General features: G+C 43.3%; 1 long non-coding RNA gene across 1 annotated transcript; it reads right to left on the bottom strand.

The window, feature by feature from the left end:
* Positions 1 to 20,019: 20,019 nt before the first annotated feature.
* On the bottom strand, positions 20,020 to 24,229 carry LOC120062596. The gene is made up of 2 exons (XR_005478417.1): positions 24,145 to 24,229; positions 20,020 to 20,053 (listed from the first exon to the last, which is right to left on the bottom strand). It is a non-coding gene; the product is annotated as an uncharacterized LOC120062596 (long non-coding RNA).
* Between the last annotated feature and the right edge of the window lie 340 nt (positions 24,230 to 24,569).

Below are 24,569 nucleotides of genomic sequence, written 5' to 3'. Positions count from 1 at the left end.
GCTATTTTGTAAATGACATCACCGAAGTCGAGGATTGGTAGGATGGTCAGTTTTACAAGGGTATGTTTGGCAGCATGAGTGAAGGATGCTTTGTTGCGGAATAGGAAGCCAATTCTAGATTTAACTTTGGATTGGAGATGTTTGATGTGAGTCTGGAAGGAGAGTTTACAGTCTAACCAGACACCTAGGTATTTGTAGTTGTCCACATATTCTAAGTCAAAGCCGTCTAGAGTAGTGATGTTGGACAGGCGGGCAGGTGCAGGCAGCGATCGGTTGAAGAGCATGCATTTAGTTTTACTTGTATTTAAGAGCAATTGGAGGCCACGGAAGGAGAGTTGTATGGCATTGAAGCTCGCCTGGAGGGTTGTTAACACAGTGTCAAAAGAAGGGCCAGAAGTATACAGAATAGTGTCGTCTGCGTAGAGGTGGATCAGAGACTCACCAGCAGCAAGAGCGACATCATTGATGTATACAGAGAAGAGAGTCGGTCCAAGAATTGAACCCTGTGGCACCCCCATAGAGACTGCCAGAGGCCCGGACAACAGACCCTCCGATTTGACACACTGAACTCGATCAGAGAAGTAGTTGGTGAACCAGGCGAGGCAATCATTAGAGAAACCAAGGCTGTCGAGTCTGCCGATGAGGATGTGGTGATTGACAGAGTCAAAAGCCTTGGCCAGGTCAATGAATACGGCTGCACAGTATTGTTTCCTATCGATGGCGGTTAAGATATCGTTTATGACCTTGAGCGTGGCTGAGGTGCACCCATGACCAGCTCTGAAACCAGATTGCATAGCGGAGAAGGTATGGTGGGATTCGAAATGGTCGGTAATCTGTTTGTTAACTTGGCTTTCGAAGACCTTAGAAAGGCAGGGTAGGATAGATATGGGTCTGTAGCTGTTTGGGTCAAGAGTGTCCCCGACCTTTGAAGAGGGGGACAACCGCAGCTGCTTTCCAATCTTTGGGAATCTCAGACGACACGAAAGAGAGGTTGAAAAGGCTAGTAATAGGGGTGGCAACAATTTCAGCAGATAGTTTTAGAAAGAAAGGGTCCAGATTATCTAGCCCGGCTGATTTGTAAGGGTCCAGATTTTGCAGCTCTTTCAGAACATCAGCTGACTGTATTTGGGAGAAAGAGAAATGGGGAAGGCTTGGGCGAGTTGCTGTGGGGGGTGCAGTGCTGTTGACCGGGGTAGGGGTAGCCAGGTGGAAAGCATGACCAGCCGTAGAAAAATACTTTACAGAGGAATTAACTATATCTACAGTATGGATGTATTACAGAGGAATTAACTATATCTACAGTATGGATGTATTACAGAGGAATGAACTATACCTACAGTATGGTTGTATTACAGAGGAATTAACTATATCTACAGTATGGATGTATTACAGAGGAATGAACTATACCTACAGTATGGTTGTATTACAGAGGAATTAACTATATCTACAGGATGGCTGTATTACAGAGGAATTAACTATATCTACAGGATGGCTGTAATAGAGAGGAACAAACTACATCTACGGTATGTTGTGTGGTTATGCTACAATGCCTTGTATCTTGGCGCTTGAAATCCAAGAGACTGTTGTGAGAACAAAATGTTTTGGAACGTTTCCACACTCAAATTCCCAATAAAATGCATCCAACCAACATTAATGACACATTTGAGCAAGTCATGTATGTTCTGGGAGATTTTCACACCCTGACCTTCCTTTCTGAGATGCAAGTGAATCACAGGATGCAATATCCATGTGAAAGACAGTGTTATTTTAGCGATATTCCTTAAAAAGAACAACTTGAAGGCAACATGAGTGGATCTGCTCCAATGGCCAAGTTGGGGCAAATAATAATGAGGCGATAAATAAACAAGGAATTTTCGCCACATTCTAGAAACCTGAAACATCCGGTCTGGCTAAATACATAACTAGAAACAGACAAGGAAGAAACATGATTAAAATCCTAATATTATCATGTTGTGGTTTAATGCTTCATGATGAGCTGTTTCAGTGGAGAACCCGAATTAAAGAGTAATATACATTTCTATCCTGTTCTTTAGAGGTAATAATTGTCTCCTTTGGGCAATAACATGTGAATTATATATTATTTTCTAAACTCCCCGCTACATTTATTAGCTTCTTTGTTTTGCTTAGTATGTCTCTAGCTCTTTTCCTGGGAAAGAAAACCCGTACTGTTGATTAGTAAAGAGTTGAATATCTGAGTAGCGGCCCGAGTTAAGAAGTTAGATACGAATCACAACAATTAGTGGTGAATCATGTGTTCATATTGCTTGACCAGTGGTCACCAACCAAAAAGTAGCTACTGGCCTCCAACCAATCACATGCTCTGGACAGACAGCACCACAGCAGACTGTTGAAGATGAACTGATTCCTCACTGTTTGAGGCTAATATGGAATATGAGCCTTCAGAGAGAAACAAAAAGATGACAGAACTTTGTCAATCTCTGGAACAGACATATTTAGAAAACACACTGTAATGCCATCAGTTTACAGCTTTTGTAATCTTAGCACAAAACATAGGCTGTGTTCACGAGAGTGGCATGTTCTCTCCATCGTACAGATTCAGGATCTTCATTTCAGTAGTTTCTCACAGCAGGAAAATAATCCTGCAGCAACAGTAAATGTGAGTTATTGTGAAGATTATAATTAATGGACATTTTTGTTGGGGTTGATACATTTTTAGTTAGGTTGTAACGACTTTCCTCTTCTTCTGACGAGGAGTAAGAGATATGCGTGGTAAGTGTCCATTTTAATATATGAAACTGAACACTACAAAAATACAAAATAACAAAGTGAATGAACAAACGAAAATCGAAACAGTCCCGTATGGTGCAAACACAGACACAGGAAACAACCACCCACAAAACACAATAGACAACAGGCTACCTAAATATGGCTCCCAATCAGAGACAACGACTAACACCTGCCTCTGATTGAGAACCATACTAGGCCAAACACATAGAAATAGAACAACAGAACAAAACATAGAAAAAACAACATAGAATGCCCACCCCAACTCACGCCCTGACCAAACTAAAATAAAGACATAAAAAAGGAACTAAGGTCAGGCACTCACGAGGCACATTAACTTAGGGCAACGTGTTACTGTTAATTTACGGCTAACATTAATTACTATTTGATGTGCGTCTGGGTCTGCTGGGACCCTATGTGTTGCGAGTTAACTGAGGACAATATACACTAACACAAGAACATAGCATCGAGTGTACTTTGTCACGAATTCACATTTCAATTGTACTCAATTGGGGATATGAGGGTCAGCTCAGAACACAAAGTATCAGAACTAAACCACTAAAGTTCACCCACCACTGCAGGGAATACTGCGGAGAATAAATGTATGTCACGAAAATTGCATCTGGACTTTTCATTGATGTCCAGTGAGAGTTGGCTACCCCATATAGACAGGATACGGTATTCCGAAATCCCAGGCGGAAATCCGACAGTCCTATCCCATCCTCGTTTGTTCCCTCCCTCCACCCCGGCTGTGCTTGTGACGGGAAAAACAGTATAGTGGTCGGTAATTATCTACTAACGAGGTGAGCAGACCTCCATGGCCCTCCTTGTTTTCCTTATCAGCCCTACCACACAGGAAGACAGGAGGGGAGAGGAGTGGAGGGGGGGAATGGAGAGGAGTGGAGGGCAGGGAAGGAGAGGCGAGGGGGCTTTCCATGGTGGAGGAGATAGATCCATGGCTCTGCTCTCCTTGGCAGGCCTGGCTACTTCACATGGGAAGCTGGCTAAAGAGACTCTCTGGTGAGTCCTCCTGAGGAGGAGTGAGAGAGGAGGAGTGGGAGAAGAGGAGTGTGTGTGTGTGTGTGCGTGTGTGTGTGTGTGTGTGTGTGTGTGTGTGTGTGTGTGTGTGTGTGTGTGTGTGTGTGTGTGTGTGTGTGTGTGTGTGTGTGTGTGTGTGTGTGTGTGTTGTTGGACACGCTTGGGCCTGGAGAAACTGTGTGTGTGTTGTACACACAGAGCTTGGAGACAGTACCTATGGTACAACTGATCCCAGAGCTTGGAGACAGTGCCTATGGTACATCTGTTCCCAGAGCTTGGAGACAGTACCCATGGTACATCTGTTCCCAGAGCTTGGAGACAGTACCTATGGTACAACACCCTGAGAATGGCGGAGAGATCCGAGGCTCTTCCCAAGCCTGCAGGAAGATGTCCTGGGGCAGGCTGTGCCGACGGGCTCAAACCCGCAGAACGGTTCCAAACCCGGAGCTATTTGGCCTGGTCACCCCACAACAGGGTGGCATGGAGAGTAGTACGAGTAATGGGCCTTCTTCAAACACACCAGAGTACTCATACCTACTGATGAGCGTGGTCTTTTTAATGGACAGGTGGAAATGTAATACCCTGTAGTCCCTCAATACAGACAGCTCAAATCAAAATCAAATTTTATTTGTCACATACACATGGTTAGCAGATGTTAATGCGAGTGTAGCGAAATGCTTGTGCTTCTAGTTCCGACAAGGCAGTAATAACCAACGAGTAATCTAACATAACAATTCCACAACTACTACATTATACACACAAGTGTAAAGGGATAAAGAATATGTACATAAAGATATATGAATGAGTGATGGTACAGAACGGCATAGGCAAGATGCAGTAGATGGTATAGAGTACAGTATATACATATGAGATGAGTAATGTAGGGTATATAAACATAAAGTGGCATAGTTTAAAGTGGCTAGTGATACATGTATTACATAAAGATGGCAAGATGCAGTAGATGATATAGAGTACAGTGTATACATATACATATGAGATGAGTAATGTAGGGTATGTAAACATTATATTAAGTGGCATTGTTTAACCTGTTGAGGACAGAGGGCGCTGTTTTCACTTTGGGGGAAAATCGTGCCCAATTTAAACGGCCTCGTACTCAATTCTTGCTCGTACAATATGCATATTATTATTACTATTGGATAGAAAACACTCTCTAGTTTCTAAAACAGTTTGAATTATATCTGTGAGTAAAACAGAACTCATTTTGCAGCAAACTTCCTGACAGGAAGTGGAAAATCTGAAATCGATGCTCTGTTCTAGGGCCTGCCTATAAATGTCCTTGATATTTATTAATATACATGCACTTCATACGTCTTCCACTAGATGTCGACAGGCAGTGAGAGAAGAAATGGAGTGTATAACTTGATCTGGGGTCGAATAAAAGCTCTTGGCATGACGTGTCACCAGTTTCCTGTTTCCTGGAGCGCGCGAGAAGGGACCTGGTATTGCCTTCTGAAAAGCTGTCGTTATAGAAGACTAATATCTCCGGCTTTGATTTTATTTGATAAATGTGACAATATCATCGTAAAGTATGTTTTTTCAATATAGTTTTATTAGATTATTGAAATTTATTCGGGACGTTAGGCGTGTTGTGTTGTGTGCCTTTGTTCAGGAAGGAGAGCTTCGCGCTACTTTGCTAGCTTTCCGTGCTAATTGACTGGAGAAGAGGACATTCTAAAACCAAACAACGATTGTTCTGGACAAAGGACCCCTTGTACAACATTCTGATGGAAGATCATCAAAAGTAGGACCCATTTTATGATGTTATTTCATATATCTGTCGTACATGTGTACTAGTAGTTTGCGGCTAGGTTTTGGGCACGCTCTCGCCATAACGTAAACTGCATATCGTAATGAAGTTATTTTTAGAATTCTAACACGGCGATTGCATTAAGAACTAGTGTATCTATCATTTCCTATACAACATGTATTTTCTAGTAACGTTTATGAATAGTTATTTGGTCAGAATAGTTGAGTGTCATAAAAATATCCGCACATTCTGGGAAAAAGATGCTACGTTAGCACAATGTATAACCACTGATTTCAGCTCTAAATATGCACATTTTCGAACAAAACATAAGTGTATGTATAACCTGATGTTATAGGACTGTCATCTGATGAAGGTTTATGAAGGTTAGTGAAAATTAATATCTTTTGCTGGTTTATTCGCTATCGCTAACGTGCCTATTGCTATCGCTAACGTGCCTTGATGAATGAATGCGGTAGTGTGGTAGGCTATTGTAGTAAGCTAATATAATGCTATATTGTGTTTTCGCTGTAAAATACTTAAAAAATCGGAAATATTGGCTGGATTCACAAGATGTTTGTCTTTAATTTGCTGTACACCATCGATTTTTCAGAAATGTTTTATGATGAGTATTTAGGTATTTGACGTTGGTGTCTGTAATTACTCTGGCTGCTTCGGTGCTATTTCTGACGGTAGCTGTGATGGTAGCTGCAATGTAAAACTGATTTATCTTCTTGCCACTATAGGGGGTGCTGTTTCGCATTAGCATAATTTGCTCTACAGATTAAACGGCTTCCTACTCAATTCTTGCTCGTACAATATGCATATTATTATTATTATTGGATAGAAAACACTCTCTAGTTTCTATAGCCGTTGGAATTTTGTCTCTGAGTGAAACAGAACTCAATCTACAGCACTTTTCATGATAGGGAGTCAGATTTCAGACATCTTGGCCCCTGATCTGGAGTCAGTTTAAAGGTCCCTGTAAATGCTATGGAGAAACAGACACTTCTTACGTCTTCCCCTGGATGTCAGTACGTGATGACGCTTTGAATGGAGTCGATTGCGCAATCAGGGGCTGTATAAAACAGCAAATACCGGAAGTAGCTTCCCTTTGCTGCCTGCACCTGGCGCAAGAAGGACGTCGGACTCGCCTCCTTCCAAGCTTTTGTTTAGCCAGTAATATTTCTCTGGTCATGTTTTTACTCGTTAGAGGTGTTAAAAACATCATAAGGTAGTTGATTTAAACCGTTTTATAGCAATTTATATCCGTTTAGTGCGATTTTGAGGCATTTATTTCTGAGACACTTTGAACCGCTGGGCACGTTTCCAGTTCATGCCGAACGTTAGTGGGCATTTCCACATGGCAAGAGGACAGCTTTCGACCAAAAGACGATTAGACCCAAGAAAGGATTCTTTGCCCAAGATTCTGATGGAAGAACAGCTCACAGTAAGAACAATTTATGATGATAAATCGTGTTTCTGTCGAAAAATGTTAAACGCTTATGCCGCCATTTTGTTTTGTATAGCTTCGCTTGGCGCAACCTGTATTGAAAAGTAAGGATAATTTAAAAAATGTAAATCAGCGATTGCATTAAGAACTAATTTGTCTTTCGATTCCTGTCAACCCTGTATTTTTTAGTCAAGTATATGATTAGCTATTGAGTAAACTAGATCACTCAAAGATGGCGACCGACATTTCCAGGCTTGTTTTGCTACTATTTTCATTGTATAACCACGTTTTTTTATGGCTAAATATGCACATTTTCGAACAAACTCTATATGTATGTTGTAATATGATGTTACAGGAGTGTCATCGGAAGAATTCTGAGAAGGTTAGTGAAAAAATTAATATATTTTGGCGATGATAACGATATCGCTCTCTTTGGCTTGAATTCATGCTGGGGTAACGTTTGCATATGTGGTATGCTAATATAACGATTTATTGTGTTTTCGCCGTAAAACACTTAGAAAATCTGAAATGTTGTCTGAATTCACAAGATCTGTGTCTTTCCATTGCTATGTGCTGTGTATTTTTAAGAAATGTTTTATGATGAGTAAATTGGTAATACAAGTTGCTCTCTGTAGTAATTCTAGTCGCTTTGGTGAGATTTGTGATGGTGGCTGCAATGGCAAACTATGATTTATACCTGAAATATGCACATTTTTCTAACAAAACCTATCCTATACCATAAATATGTTATCAGACTGTCATCTGATGAGGTTTTTTCTTGGTTAGTGGCTATCAATATCTTAGTTTAGCCGAATTGGTGATAGCTACTGGTGGAGAGAAAAAATGGTGGACAAAGAAAAATTGTGTCTTTTGCTAACGTGTTTAGCTAATAGATTTACATATTGTGTCTTCCCTGTAAAACATTTTAAAAATCTGAAATGGTGGCTTTATTCACAAGATCTGTATCTTTCATTAGGTGTCTTGGACTTGTGATTTAATGATATTTAGATGCTACTATTTAATTGTGACGCTATGCTAGCGATGCTAATCAGTGTGGGGGGGGGGTGGGGGGTGATCCCGGATCCGGGGTTGAGGCTCGTTAGAGGTTATACCTCAAATATGCACATTTTTCGAACAAAACATAGATTTATTGTGTAACATGTTATAAGACTGTCATCTGATGAAGTTGTTTGTTGATTAGTTTGGTTGGTTCTTGGTTAGTTAGGTTGGCTTTGTGCATGCTACCTGTGCTGTGAAAAATGTCTGTCCTTTTTTGTATTTGGTGGTGAGCTAACATAAATATATGTGGTGTTTTCGCTGTAAAACATTTTAAAAATCGGACATGTTGACTGGATTCACAAGATGTGTATCTTTCATTTGCTGTATTGGACTTGTTAATGTGTGAAAGTTAAATATTTCTCAAAAATATATTTTGAATTTCGCCCTCTGCCTTTTCAGTGGAATGTGGGAGGAGTTCCGCTAGCGGAACGCTGGGGCTAGACAGGATAAACTATGGTGGATATATGCTGTGGGTTCCAATCAACCCAAGATGATGAATCCTGAAGATGGGACAAAGTGCATGACAAGGTGACCCAGAGGAAGCCAGCTGTGTGTTCTCAAGCCCTACCTTGCCGCATTCTCCCAAGAGCTCACTGAGTTTGAATGAAGACCTCTAGTGAGGTAAGTACCCATACACACGACACCAGCTTGATATGTCCCTTGTCCCCTTTCTTTTTACCCACAGAGTAACAGCCCTGGTGCTCTCTGTCTCTCATTCTATTCTTTCTTTTTCTATGCTTGTCCTAGGGGTGAGAAGAGCTGACTAATCAGAATTGAGGAGGTTTGTTATTGAGCACCAAAAGGAAAACCTGATGCTACACTGACTTTTCTCTCCTGGATGCTCTCCTGCCCAAACTGTTCTGTTGTGTGTTTCACCTCCTCTGGACCCCCTTACCCCAAACTGAGTTGCCCCTGATCATAGATCAGGCTGCATCACAGCCTGGTATGGCAACTCCATCGCCGTGGACTGCAAGGCCCTTCAGAGGATGATACACACAGCCGAACGCACCATTGGGTGCACACCCTCCAGGACACCTACAACACCAGGTGTTGCAGGAAGGCCAAGTAGAACGTCAGGGACCTCAGCAACCCTAGCCATGGCCTGTTCTCCCCATTTCCATCTGGGTCTTAGCCTGAGCCGTGATAGTACGAACTGGCCACGATAACATAAATATACGTGCTGTTTTCGCTGTAAAACATTTAAAAAATCGGACATGTTGGCTGGATTCACAAGATGTGTACCTTTCATTTGCTGTATTGGACTTGTTAATGTGTGAAAGTTAAATATTTCTAAAAAATATATTTTGAATTTCGCACTCTGCCTTTTCAGTGGAATGTGGGAGGAGTTCCGCTGGAGGAACGCTGGAGCAGTAAAGGTTAAAGTGGCTAGTGATACATTTTTACATACATTTCCATCAATTCCCATTATTAATAACCTGTTATGGCTGCAAGGGGCAGTATTGAGTAGCCAGTTAAATCGTGCCCATTTCAAACGGCCTCGTACTCAATTCTTGCTCGTACAATATGCATATTATTATTACTATTGGATAGAAAACACTCTCTAGTTTCTAAAACCGTTTGAATTATTTCTCTGAGTGAAACAGAACTCATTCTGCAGCACATTTCCTGACCAGGAAGTGGAATGTCAGAAATCGATGCTCTGTTCAACTTCCTGCCTATACATGGGCATGATACGTAAGAGTCTACGTACACTTCATACACCTTCCCCTGGTTGTCAAGAGGCGGTGAGAGAAGAAATTTCGTGTTTATCTTGGTCTGAGGTGGAATAAAAGCTCTTTGTTTGACGTCACCGTCCATATCCTGTTTCTGGAGCGCGCGAAAGAGGATATGGATTTGCCTTCTGTTTAGCTGTCGTTATGAACGACTAACATCTCCGGGATAGATTTTATTTGATACATGTGACCATATCATCGTAAAGTATGTTTTTTCAATATAGTTTCATCAGATTATTGAAACATTTTCGGGAGTTTTGCCGTGTTCTGTTCTCTGACTTTGTTGACGTTGGAGAACTTTGTGTCACTTGGCTAGTGCGCTTCCTAAAACGAGAGGGAAAATGAAGGTTCTAAATCCAAACACCGACTGTTCTGGACAAAGGACACCTTGTCCAACATTCTGATGAAAGATCTGCAAAAGTAAGAAACATTTTATGATGCTATTTCATATATCTGTCGAACTGTGTACTAGTCGTGGGCGACCAACGTTTTGGCTACTCTAAGCTATACCGAAGCTGCATAACGTAATGAAGTTATTTTTAGAATTCTAACACTGTGATTTCATTAATAACTAATGGATCTATCATTTCCTATACAACATGTATTTTTTAGTTATGTTTATGAATAGCTATTTGGTCAAAATATTTGTGTCAGAAAAAGTGTCAGTAAAATATCCGAACGTTGTGGGAAATAGTAGCTACGTTAGCATAATGGGTAACCACTGATTTCAGCTCTAAATATGCACATTTTTGAACAAAACATAAGTGTATGTATAACCTGATGTTATAGGACTGTCATCTGAGGAAGAAAATCAAGGTTAGTCAAAAATTATATATCTTTTGCCTGTTTGTTACGATCGCTTACTTTTGCTACTGGGAAATTGCTTGTGTTTTTGGCTATTGTGGCTACGCTAATATAACGCTATATTGTGTTTTCGCTGTAAAACACTTGATAAATCGGAAATATTGTCTGGAATCACAAGATGCCTGTCTTTCAATTGCTGTACACTATGTGTTTTTCAGAAATGTTTTATGATGAGTAATTAGGTATTTGACGTTGGTGTCTGTAAATATTATGGCTGCTTTCGGTGCAATTTCTGATTGTAGCTGAAATGTAAACTATGATTTATACCTGAAATATGCAAATTTTTCGAACAAAACATATGCTATACAATAAATATGTTATCAGACTGTCATCTGATGAAGTTGTTTCTTGGTTTGTGGCTATTTATATCTTTATTTTGTCGAATTTGTGATAGCTACTGATGGAGTAAAAACCTCATGGAGTAAGAAAAGTTGTGTCTTTTGCTAACGTGGTTAGCTAATAGATTTACATATTTTGTCTTCCCTGTAAAACATTTTAAAAATCGGACATGTTGGCTTGATTCACAAGATGTGTACCTTTCATATGCTGTATTGGACTTGTTAATGTGTGAAAGTTAAATATTTAAAAAAAATATCTTTTGAATTTCGCGCCCTGCACTTTGAGCTGGCTGTTGTCATAAGTGTACCGGTGTCGGGCTTGCACGCCAAACAGGTTAAAGTGGCTGGAGTTGAGTCAGTATGTTGGCAGCAGCCACTAAATGTTAGTGGTGGCTGTTTAACAGTCTGATGGCCTTGAGATAGAAGCTGTTTTTCAGTCTCTCGGTCCTTGCTTTGATGCACCTGTACTGACCTCGCCTTCTGGATGATAGCGGGGTGAACAGGCAGTGGCTCGGGTGGTTGTTGTCCTTGATGATCTTTATGGCCTTCCTGTGACATCGGGTGGTGTAGGTGTCCTGGAGGGCAGGTAGTTTGCCCCCGGTGATGCGTTGTGCAGACCTCACTACCCTCTGGAGAGCCTTACGGTTGTGGGCGGAGCAGTTGCCGTACCAGGCGGTGATACAGCCCGACAGGATGCTCTCGATTGTGAATCTGTAGAAGTTTGTGAGTGCTTTTGGTGACAAGCCAAATTTCTTCAGCCTCCTGAGGTTGAAGAGGCGCTGCTGCGCCTTCTTCACAACGCTGTCTGTGTGGGTGGACCAATTCAGTTTGTCCGTGATGTGTACGCCGAGGAACTTAAAACTTACCCCCCTCTCCACTACTGTCCCGTCGATGTAGATAGGGGAGTGCTCCCTCTGCTGTTTCCTGAAGTCCACAATCATCTCCTTTATTTTGTTGACGTTGAGTGTGAGGTTATTTTCCTGACACCACACTCCGAGGGCCCTCACCTCCTCCCTGTAGGCCGTCTCGTCGTTGTTGACAATCAAGCCTACCACTGTAGTGTCGTCCGCAAACTTGACGATTGAGTTGGAGGCGTGCATGGCCACGCAGTCGTGGGTGAACAGGGAGTACAGGAGAGGGCTCAGAACGCACCCTTGTGGGGCCCCAGTGTTGAGGATCAGCGCGGTGGAGATGTTGTTACCTACCCTCACCACCTGGGGGCGGCCCGTCAGGAAGTCGGCAAGTGTGACCGAGAACATACCTCCTCTCTCACCTACGTTCCCGTATCCGCCCATCGATCTGTAAGGTCAAGGCGATGAGGGAGTCGAGGTCCATGGGAAGCTCCCGGACTGTGAGTTCAGCTTGAAGATGAGGTAGCACTGGGAGAGAAACGCTCGGCAGGTTCCTGGATCTCCAGCGTAGCGCTCCGGAGGAGGTAAGCAGGGTTCACAGGAAGCCGGGATAGGCTGGGGAGAAGCGCCGCTGGTAGCGGGGTTACTGAGAGTCTGGGGGGTTACCGTAGAGGCATGCTGCCTAGAATATCTGTGGAATTGCTCCAGCAATGCACTGCCAAATTCTGGAGTCCTTCCATAAGGTTTTGAAGTAACCCCTCATGTCTTCCAATTGTGGCTCCTTGGGAGGAGACAGTGTTGCGGAGCTGGTCCGAGTCTGCTGGGTCAATCGTGGCCAGTTCGTACTATCACGGCTCAGGCTAAGACCCAGATGGAAATGGGGAGAACAGGCCATGGCTAGGGTTGCTGAGGTCCCTGACGTTCTACTTGGCCTTCCTGCAACACCTGGTGTTGTAGGTGTCCTGGAGGGTGTGCACCCAATGGTGCGTTCGGCTGTGTGTATCATCCTCTGAAGGGCCTTGCAGTCCACGGCGATGGAGTTGCCATACCAGGCTGTGATGCAGCCTGATCTATGATCAGGGGCAACTCAGTTTGGGGTAAGGGGGTCCAGAGGAGGTGAAACACACAACAGAACAGTTTGGGCAGGAGAGCATCCAGGAGAGAAAAGTCAGTGTAGCATCAGGTTTTCCTTTTGGTGCTCAATAACAAACCTCCTCAATTCTGATTAGTCAGCTCTTCTCACCCCTAGGACAAGCATAGAAAAAGAAAGAATAGAATGAGAGACAGAGAGCACCAGGGCTGTTACTCTGTGGGTAAAAAGACAGGGGACAAGGGACATATCAAGCTGGTGTCGTGTGTATGGGTACTTACCTCACTAGAGGTCTTCATTCAAACTCAGTGAGCTCTTGGGAGAATGCGGCAAGGTAGGGCTTGAGAACACACAGCTGGCTTCCTCTGGGTCACCTTGTCATGCACTTTGTCCCATCTTCAGGATTCATCATCTTGGGTTGATTGGAACCCACAGCATATATCCACCATAGTTTATCCTGTCTAGCCCCAGCGTTCCGCTAGCGGAACTCCTCCCACATTCCACTGAAAAGGCAGAGGGCGAAATTCAAAAGATATTTTTGAGAAATATTTAACTTTCACACATTAACAAGTCCAATACAGCAAATGAAAGATACACATCTTGTGAATCCAGTCAACATGTCCGATTTTTAAAATGTTTTACAGCGAAAACACCACATATATTTATGTTAGCTCACCACCAAATACAAAAAAGGACAGACATTTTTCACAGCACAGGTAGCATGCACAAAGCCAACCTAACTAACCAAGAACCAACCAAACTAACCAAGAAACAACTTCATCAGATGACAGTCTTATAACATGTTATACAATATATCTATGTTTTGTTCGAAAAATGTGCATATTTGAGGTATAAATCAGTTTTACATTGCAGCTACCATCACAGCTACCGTCAGAAATAGCACCAAAGCAGCCAGAGTAATTACAGACACCAACCTGAAATACCTAAATACTCATCATAAAACATTTCTGAAAAATACATGGTGTACAGCAAATGAAAGACAGGCATCTTGTGATTCCAGCCAATATTTCCGATTTCTTAAGTGTTTTACAGCGAAAACACAATATAGCATTATATTAGCTTACCACAATAGCCAGAACACAAGCCATTTACCAGCAGCAAAAGTTAGCGATCGTAACAAACCAGCAAAAGATATATAATGTTTGACTAACCTTGATAAGCTTCATCAGATGACAGTCCTATAACATCAGGTTATACATACACTTATGTTTTGTTCGAAAATGTGCATATTTAGAGCTGAAATCAGTGGTTATACATTGTGCTAACGTAGCATCTTTTTCCCACAACGTCCGGATATTTTTCTGACACTCACATATTCTGACCAAATAACTATTCATAAACATTACTAAAAAATACATGTTGTATAGGAAATGATAGATACACTAGTTCTTAATGCAATCGCCGTGTTAGAATTCTAAAAATAACTTCATTACGACATGCAGTTTACGTTATGGCGAGAGCGTGCCCAAAATCTGGGCGCAAACTACTAGTTCACATGTTCGACAGATATATGAAATAGCATCATAAAATGGGTCCTACTTTTGATGATCTTCCATCAGAATGTTGTACAAGGGGTCCTTTGTCCAGAACAATCGTTGTTTGGATTTAGAATGTCCTCTTCTCCAGTCAATTAGCACGGAAAGCTAGCAAAGTGGCGCAAAGCTCTCCTTCCTGAACATACGCAGACAAAGCAACACGCCTAACGTCCTGAAAAAATTTCAATAATCTAATAAAACTATATTGAAAAAACATACTTTACGATGATATTGTCACATGTATCAAATAAAATCAAAGCCGGAGATATTAGTCGTCTATAACGACAGCTTTACAGAAGGCAATACCAGGTCACTTCTCGCGCGTTCCAGAAAACAGGAAATTGGGGTCACGTCATGCCAAGAGCTTTTATTCGACCTCAGATCATGTTATACACTCCATTTCTTCTCTCACTGCCTGTTGACATCTAGTGGAAGGCGTATGAAGTGCATGTATACTAATAAATATCAAGCACATTTATTGGCAGGCCCTAGAACAGAGCATCGATTTCAGATTTTCCACTTCCAATCAGGAAGTTTACTGCAAAATGAGTTCTGTTTTACTCACAGATATAATTCAAACGGTTTTAGAAACTAGAGAGTGTTTTCTATCCAATAGTAATAATAATATGCATATTGTACGAGTAAGAATAGAGTACGAGGCCGTTTAAATTGGGCACGATTTTCCCCCAAAGTGTAAATAGCGCCCTCTATCCTCAACAGGTTTTAAACAATCAATTGAGGCATTGAACAAATACAAATAAGACAGCTAGATATACCTATGTAGTTCAAACCCTAGCTAACTAATACAACATCACTATAGCCTACACAATATCACAGATTATTTTACCACACTCACAACATGTCCCTTTCTTGCTGTGCCACCAAACCTTTGCAAACTACTGGTAAAGTGAACAAGTTTAGCTAACACTGTACCATTATGGAACAATGTTTTTTAAATTAAACAAATGTTTAACGGGAGAGGCAATATGGACAATCCTGGCCTACAAAACAATGATTTATGTCACACAGATGAGAGCCAAGTGAACCGAATCACACGGGGCTGTGACAGCTAAGGAGGACACAATTCCAATGCTCTAAAAGGCTGACATGTATCCCCCCACAAACACAAACACACACACACACACACGCACACACACACACACACACACACGTGATACTACTACTTAAAACCAGCACATTGAGTCTCATACAGCATGTCCTGTCCCACTGTGGAAGGAGTCAGTGGTTCATGTCTCAGACAGGAAACTGATACTTAATCTCCAGTCCCCAATCTTGTTTTAAACTCAAGGATGTATGTGTAAACACACAGCATCATGTGTCATTGCCGCTGCAATGTAATATCCAAAGAAACGGCATACTTCGCCATAGCTGCAGCAACAGAACTTTTGGATGGTTTGTTCATTTAATGATGGTGTCTGTAGATTATGGAGTATGTTGTCATTTTGATTTCCTCACAGTTTGCTGAATGTTAGCTGTCTGTCAAACTGTGAAAAATAGAAACCGTAACTCGATGGTTAAACTCAGGAATTAATTCTGAGACTTTGGTTAAATTTAGGGAACAGGGTTATTCGTCTTTGTCAACAATTCCAAATGGTTCAACTAAACAGAAAACATTTAAACTAGTTCCTTGCACTGGGATTGAACCTGCAATCGTTTGAGCCGTAGCTCACAGTTTAGGTCCATCTTCAACCCTATCCCAACCACCCTAGCTTACTAGATGGTAACAGGTGCTGGCGTTGCCCCTAGCGGACGGTAGGACATTTCCATGGAAATGAAATGACAATATCATTTCACCATTTCAAATATGCAGAAATACACCGTAATCCACTAGAGTCTAGGCTGCCTTCCAGCGTTATTGTCACGTTCATTGAATGGATCGGACCAAGGCGCAGCTTGAGTAGAGTTCCACATAATTTTAATCAACTGAAACTCACCTAACAAAACAACAAACAAACAACCAACCAAACGAAACGTGAAGCTACAGGTGTGCACTCAGGCAACTCAATATAGACAAGATCCCACAACACAAACGAGGAAAATGGCTACCTAAATATGATCCCCAATCAGAGACAACGATAAACAGCTGTCTCTGATTGGGAACCATATCAGGCCAACATAGACATACAAAAACCCTAGACATACAAAAACCCTAGACATACAAAAACCCTAGACATACAAAACTAGCGTACCCACCCTAGTCACACCCTGACCTAACCAAAATATATAGAAAAACAGAGATATCTAAGGTCAGGGCGTGACAGTTATCCTGTTTGCGAAAAATTGACTTTGTCGCAGCTCAACCCAGATCATGGCTAGCTGAGGAATGTCTGCACTTTAGGGCAGATTCGTCTATCCCAGATTGCCTTGCTCCCAGGAAGCCACAAACACAACTGACTTCCCAGGGGTTGAGACCCTCAACGTCCTCAAAGAGTCCTCGAAATCCTCAAATCTGTTTTGGGCCAGTTTGCTGAGTGTAAATTATCTGTCAAATCTTGACTTCTGATGTGGTCAGAGCTGGATGTGATATGACTCTGTTTATGATCATGTGATAACTCTTTTAAGTTGGGGGGAAACCGATACCACTCATATGGACAGCTGTGAGATTCTGATCCAGTTTGCTAGCAGCTTGAACTTTATTGAGGCCAACACAGAAGGAAACAGATTCAGGAGTTGAAATGCTGTGGTGACAACAATATGGTACAGTCTGGAAGCAATTATCATTGGCCACCCAAATTGCCTGCAATTAGTAACCACTTCATGTAAAAGACGCAGAGATTTACAATAAAATAATTGTCTAAATAAGCTCTCCCTTGGCTTCATTTTGATCAGATTTCGAGAAATAAAATCACATGAGCCAGATGCGGGATAAGAATCTTTTGGATGACCTACTTTTCGACCTAGCTACCATCTTACATAAGTCCCATGCAAACATACCAATAGATAGGGTCCATTCAATGGTTAATGTTTCTTACCTATGCAAAACTATATAAGGAAATACAGAACCATGTATAGTATGGTTATGGAAACAATTCAAGGGGCCATGAGTTAGTCTATGAGGCTTACTGTTTGTAACCCAACCCCTACAAATGGCCCCCTGATCCTCGCCAGATTGTCATCACATACCATTATTATCATACTATAGAGTGTTATTACAGAGATGCCATAGTGATACCTCTAGTCAGAACCATCCCTTCAAGTCCAGATGGTCTTCATTCTCTGATGAGGCTCATAGTGGCGGTGGCAAATTAATTCCAGCCTCATTCTTTCAAACGCAGCAGTACCACTGAAGGGATAAGTCTAGCCAGTTCAGATAACAACAGTCTTTCCAGACAATGGCAGAGTTTCCAGGATATACAGAATTTTATATTTGATTTATGCTTTTTCACACAAAAACTAATTAATAAGAACTCCAGGTTAATGAAAATGAATATCCCCTTTATTTATCCCACGCATGCACCTCTCCAAAAGCCAATGTTCCATGAAATTAGCTGCTCCTCTGTCTATCACACAGAGCATTGATCCATTACCTGTGCTCAAACTGAACGGCACCTTTTTATTTTAATTAGGGAAAACAGCTTCATCAGCACACACCTCCTGAAGGAAGAGAGAAAGGGTGGGAGACAGGGGGGAGAGAGAAGGATAAACAGAGAGAGAGAGAGAGAGAGAGGAGGAAAAAGAGGGAGGGGAGAGAGAGAGCCAGAGAGAGCCAGAGAGAGAGAGTGAGAGAGAGAGAGAGGAGGAAAAAGAGGGAGGGGGAGAGAGCGATAAAGCGAGAGAGAGGGAGGGAGGGAGGGAGGGAGGGAGGGAGGGAGGGAGGGAGGGAGGGAGGGAGGGAGGGAGGGAGGGAGGGACGGAGATTACTCAATGAAATAAAGCTAAGCTGTTTCTCATCGTTAAATGCTGATAAAGTGAGTCGTCTAATTGCTTTTAGAGAGTCACCGAGCCTGGTAGAGATAGGGAGGCAGAACAGAGAGCTTGCTTCATTCAGCAGTCCTCAGCCCTCAGTCACTGAGTCTTCCTTCATGAAATACTGTGAAAGAAAACATAGAAGCCAAGCAGACTATATCCAATGGAGCAGATATGGAACATGACATAGAAATGCTGAATACGACAATAACTGACAAACATAGTTCATCATCATTTAACTTGAAAACTTGAAACCATGTCTCTCCACCATTATTAGACCACAGAGCTTGGGCAGATACCCTTTTACAACTCAACACCACTCAGCAGCCAGAGTATTCTGTTGACTTAACACTTGTACAAGTTCCTTAATCAGACCCGCAGAATGGAATCCAATGTTTAGAAAGCAGAAATGGACCTGGATTAAAATAAATGTTTGTTCAAAGTTCATTTGTGGAGAACCGAACATGTTGAGTCCTCATTACAGTGTAGATGGATGAAGGAAACAAGGAGAGACAGAAATAATAGGCTCATAATAAATCACATTACACTCACACACACACACACACACACACACACACACACACACACACACACACACACACACACACACACACACACACACACACACACACCACACACACACACAGGCAGACGCACACATACAACAAAATGCATGCAAACACTCTCAAGCTCACTCACACAGACTCACAAGCTCACATTTGTCTTCAAGTCTAATATCGTTCTGCCTTAACTGGAACCATGTGTTTTCATCTGTGAAGAATTTGAACCTCTTCTAAGTATGTATGTCCCCCAAAGGTCCCCCCACACACTTCTGCCACCTCCCTGGACACTCAGTTGGAGTTCATCTGAGTGATACTTGTATAAGATTTATTACGTTTGACACACTACTATGGTTAATATACTGTTAATATCCTTATAGCAGTCTGGACCAGAGATTTTACAGGCAGATACAGAGCCAGACCAGACTTGACCTATACAGTAATGTACAGAGAGAGATGGGGTTTATTAATGATGACACTAGATACTTCCTGCTTCCACCTCACTGTAGGGAGATTACTGTCTTCAGTGTTGAGTTAAATTAAGTTTTGATGTCAGTACTTTATTTGCAGGAAAAGAAAACAATGGCATATTAGTAACGAAACAGAGTCTCTCTTTCCCTCTGTAGAGTTCTGTAAATCTTAAAAGCTATCTAAAGCCTTGTTTATACCTCGCGCTGTACCTCAACCTGTGTATCGATTGTTCCCACTTTTCAGAAATGCATCAGTCTACACATGGTATTAAATGTGTCTAAATAAAATAAAATTGCATTTGTCACATGCTTCGAAAACAGCAGGTGTAGACTAACAGTGAAATGCTTACTTCCCAACAATGCAGAGAAAAAAAAGAGAACTAATATAAAAATAATAACACAAGGAATAAATCCACAATGAGTAACTATTGACTATATACACGGAGTACCAGTACCAAGTCGATTTGCAGGGATACGAGGTAGTTGAGGTAGATATGTGTCACGTTCATCGTTTCGATGAAGAGAGGAGGACCAAGGCGCAGCGTGAAGTGAATACATTCTTCTATTTATTTAAGAAGAAAACCTAACCAAACTAATACAAACAACAAAACGAACATGACGCTATATATAATAGTGCAGACACAAGCAACTAACACATAGACAATAATCCACAACCCACAATACAAAAACAGGCTACCTAAATATGGTTCCCAATCAGAGACAACGCAAAACACCTGTCTCTGATTGAGAACCATATCAGGCCAAACACATAGAAATAGACAAACCAGAAATACAACATAGAATGCCCACTCAGATCACACCCTGACCAAACAAAACATAAAACATACAAAGCAAACTATGGTCAGGGCGTGACAGTACCCCCCCTTCAAGGTGCGGACTCCGGCCGCAAACCTAAACCTATAGGGGAGGGTCTAGGTGGGCATCTGTCCGCGGTGGCGGCTCCAGCGCGGGACGTGGACCCCACTCCACCATAGTCATAACCCGCTTTGGTGGCGCCTCTGGAGCGGGGACCCTTGCAGCGGGTCCCGGACTGAAGACCATCCTAGAGGGCGCCACTGGACTGAGGGGCAGCTCCGGACTGAGGGGCAGCTCCGGACTGAGGGGTAGCTCAGGACTGAGGGGCAGCTCCGGACTGAGGGGCAGCTCCGGATTGAGGGGTAGCCCAGGACTGAGGGGTAGCCCAGGACTGAGGGGTAGCTCAGGACTGAGGGGTAGCTCAGGACTGAGCGGCAGCTCCGGACTGAGCGGCAGCTCCGGACTGAGGGGCAGCTCAGGACTGAGGGGTAGCTCAGGACTGAGGGGTAGCTCCGGACTGAGGGGCAGCTCCGGACTGAAAGGCGGCTCCGGACTGAAAGGCGGCTCTGGCGGCTCCTGACTGGCGGGCGGCTCTGGCGGCTCCTGACTGGCGGGCGGCTCTGGCGGCTCCTGACTGGCGGGCGGCTCTGGCGGCTCCTGACTGGCGGGCGGCTCTGGCGGCTCCTGACTGGCGGGCGGCTCTGGCGGCTGCTGACTGGCGGGCGGCTCTGGCGGCTCCTGACTGACGGATGGCTCTAACAGCTCAGGACAGACGGGCAGCTCAGGCGGTGCTGGACAGACGGGCAGCTCAGGCGGAGCTGGACAGACGGGCAGCTCAGGTGGCGCTGGACAGACGGGCAGCTCAGGCGGCGCTGTACAGACGGGCAGCTCAGGCGGCGCTGGACAGACGGGCAGCTCAGGCGGCGCTGGACAGACGGGCAGCTCAGGCGGCGCTGGACAGACGGGCAGCTCAGGCGGCGCTGGCCAGACGGGCAGCTCAGGCGTGCCGAGGCGCACTGTAGGCCTGGTGCGTGGTGCCGGAACTGGTGGTACTGGGCTGGGGACACGCACCTCAAGGCGAGTGCGGGGAGAAGGAACAGGGCATACTGGACTGCCGACGCGCACTATAAGCCTGGTGCGTGGTGCCGGCACTGGTGGTACTGGGCTGGGGACACGCACCTCCGGGCGAGTGCGGGGAGGAGAAACAGGGCATACAGGGCTCTGGAGACGCACAGGAAGCCTGGTGCGTGGTGTAGGCACTGGTGGTACTCGGCTGGTGCGAGGGGCTGTCACAGGCGGACTGGTGCGTGGAGAAGGCACCGGATAAACCGGACCGTGGAGGCGCACTACAGGTCTCGAGCACCGAGCCTGCCCAACCCTACTTGGCTGAATGCTCCCCGTAGCCAGGCCAGTGCGGCGAGGTGGAATAGCCCGCACTGGGCTGTGCTGGCGAACCGGGGACACCATGCGTAGGGCTGGTGCCATGTACCCCGGCCCAAGGAGACGCACTGGTGACCAGATGCGTAGAGCCGGTTTCATGGCACCTGGCTCGATGCCCAATCTAACCCGGCCGATACGAGGTGCTGTTATGTACCGCACCGGGCTATGCCTGCGCACCGGGGACACCGTGCGCATCTCTGCAGAACACGGTGCCTGCCCGGTCGCTCTCTCTCCACGGTAAGCACGGGGAGTTGGCTCAGGTCTCCTACCTGGCTTAGTCACACACCCCGTGTGGCCCCCCCCAGCCTCCTCATACCGCCGCCTCTCCGCTTTCGCTGCCTCCAGCTCAGCTTTTGGGCGGCGATATTCACCAGCCTGTGCACAGGGTCCCTTACCGTCCAGAATCTCCTTCCAAGTCCATTTCTCCACAAAGCGCTGTTCCTCCATTTCACGCTGCTTGGTCCATTGATGGTGGGTTATTCAGTCACGTTTGTCGTTTCGATGAAGAGAGGAGGACCAAGGCGCAGCGTGAAGTGAATACATTCTTCTATTTATTTAACCTGTCTGCCACCGGGGTTCCGCTAGCGGAACTCCTCCCACATTCCACTGAAAAGGCAGAGCGCGAAATTCAAAAAATATTTTTGAGAAATATTTAACTTTCACACATTAACAAGTCCAATACAGCAAATGAAAGACACACATCTTGGGAATCCAGCCAACATGTCCGATTTTTAAAATGTTTTACAGCGAAAACACCACGTATATTTATGTTAGCTCACCACCAAATACAAAAAAGGACAGACATTTTTCACAGCACAGGTAGCATGCACAAAACCAACATAACTAACCAAGATCCAACCAAACTAACCAAGAAACAACTTCATCAGATGACAGTCCTATAACATGTTACACAATAAATCTATGTTTTGTTCGAAAAATTTGCATATTTGAGGTATAAATCAGTTTTACATTGCAGCTACCATCACAGCTACCATCAAAAATAGCACCGAAGCAGCCAGAGTAATTATAGAGACCAACGTGAAATACCTAAATACTCATCATAAAACATTTCTGAAAAATCGATGGTGTACAGCAAATTAAAGACAAACATCTTGTGAATCCAGCCAATATTTCCGATTTTTTAAGTGTTTTACAGCGAAAACACAATATAGCATTATATTAGCTTACTACAATAGCCTACCACACTACCGCATTCATGCATCAAGGCACGTTAGCGATAGCAATAGGCACGTTAGCGATAGCGAATAAACCAGCAAAATATATTAATTTTCACTAACCTTCATAAACCTTCATCAGATGACAGTCCTATAACATCAGGTTATACATACACTTATGTTTTGTTCGAAAATGTGCATATTTAGAGCTGAAATCAGTGGTTATACATTGTGCTAACGTAGCATCTTTTTCCCAGAATGTGCGGATATTTTTATGACAACTCAACTATTCTGACCAAATAACTATTCATAAACGTTACTAGAAAATACATGTTGTATAGGAAATGATAGATACACTAGTTCTTAATGCAATCGCCGTGTTAGAATTCTAAAAATAACTTCATTACGACATCCAGCTTAGTTATAGCGAGAGAGTGCCCAAAATCTGGGCCCAAACTACTAGTACAACATGTTTGACAGATATATGAAATAGCATCATAAAATGGGTCCTACTTTTGATGATCTTCCATCAGAATGTTGTACAAGGGGTCCTTTGTCCAGAACAATCGTTGTTTGGTTTTAGAATGTCCTCTTCTCCAGTCAATTAGCACGGAAAGCTAGCAAAGTAGCGCAAAGCTCTCCTTCCTGAACAAAGGCACACAACGCAACACGCCTAACGTCCCGAATAAATTTCAATAATCTAATAAAACTATATTGAAAAAACATACTTTACGATGATATTGTCACATTTATCAAATAAAATCAAAGCCGGAGATATTAGTCGTCTATAACGACAGCTTTTCAGAAGGCAATACCAGGTCCCTTCTCGCGCGCTCCAGGAAACAGGAAACTGGTGACACGTCATGCCAAGAGCTTTTATTCGACCCCAGATCAAGTTATACACTCCATTTCTTCTCTCACTGCCTGTCGACATCTAGTGGAAGACGTATGAAGTGCATGTATACTAATAAATATCAAGCACATTTATAGGCAGGCCCTTGAACAGAGCATCGATTTCAGATTTTCCACTTCCTGTCAGGAAGTTTGCTGCAAAATGAGTTCTGTTTTACTCACAGATATAATTCAAACGGTTTTAGAAACTAGAGAGTGTTTTCTATCCAATAGTAATAATAATATGCATATTGTACGAGCAAGAATTGAGTACGAGGCCGTTTAAATTGGGCACGATTTTCCCCCAAAGTGAAAACAGCGCCCTCTGTCCTCAACAGGTTAAGAAGAAAACCTAACCAAACTAATACAAACAACAAAACGAACGTGACGCTATATATAATAGTGCAGACACAAGCAACTAACACATAGACAATAACCCACAATACAAAACAGGCTACCTAAATATGGTTCCCAATCAGAGACAACGCAAAACACCTGTCTCTGACTGAGAACCATATCAGGTCAAACACATAGAAATAGACAAACCAGACATACAACATAGATTGCCCACTCAGATCACACCCTGACCAAACAAAACATAAAACATACAAAGCAAACTATGGTCAGGCCGTGACAATATGTACGTACATATAGGAAGGGATAAAGTGACTAGGCAACAGGATAGATAATAGACAGTAACAGCAGTATACTGTAGGTAGGGGTAAAGTGTCTAGGCAACAGGATAGATAACAGACAGTAACAGCAGTATACTGTAGG

The sequence above is a fragment of the Salvelinus namaycush genome, chromosome 17 (assembly GCF_016432855.1).
Source record: "Salvelinus namaycush isolate Seneca chromosome 17, SaNama_1.0, whole genome shotgun sequence".
Lineage (NCBI taxonomy): Eukaryota > Metazoa > Chordata > Actinopteri > Salmoniformes > Salmonidae > Salvelinus > Salvelinus namaycush.
This window is presented reverse-complemented; position numbering and strand designations above follow the sequence as displayed.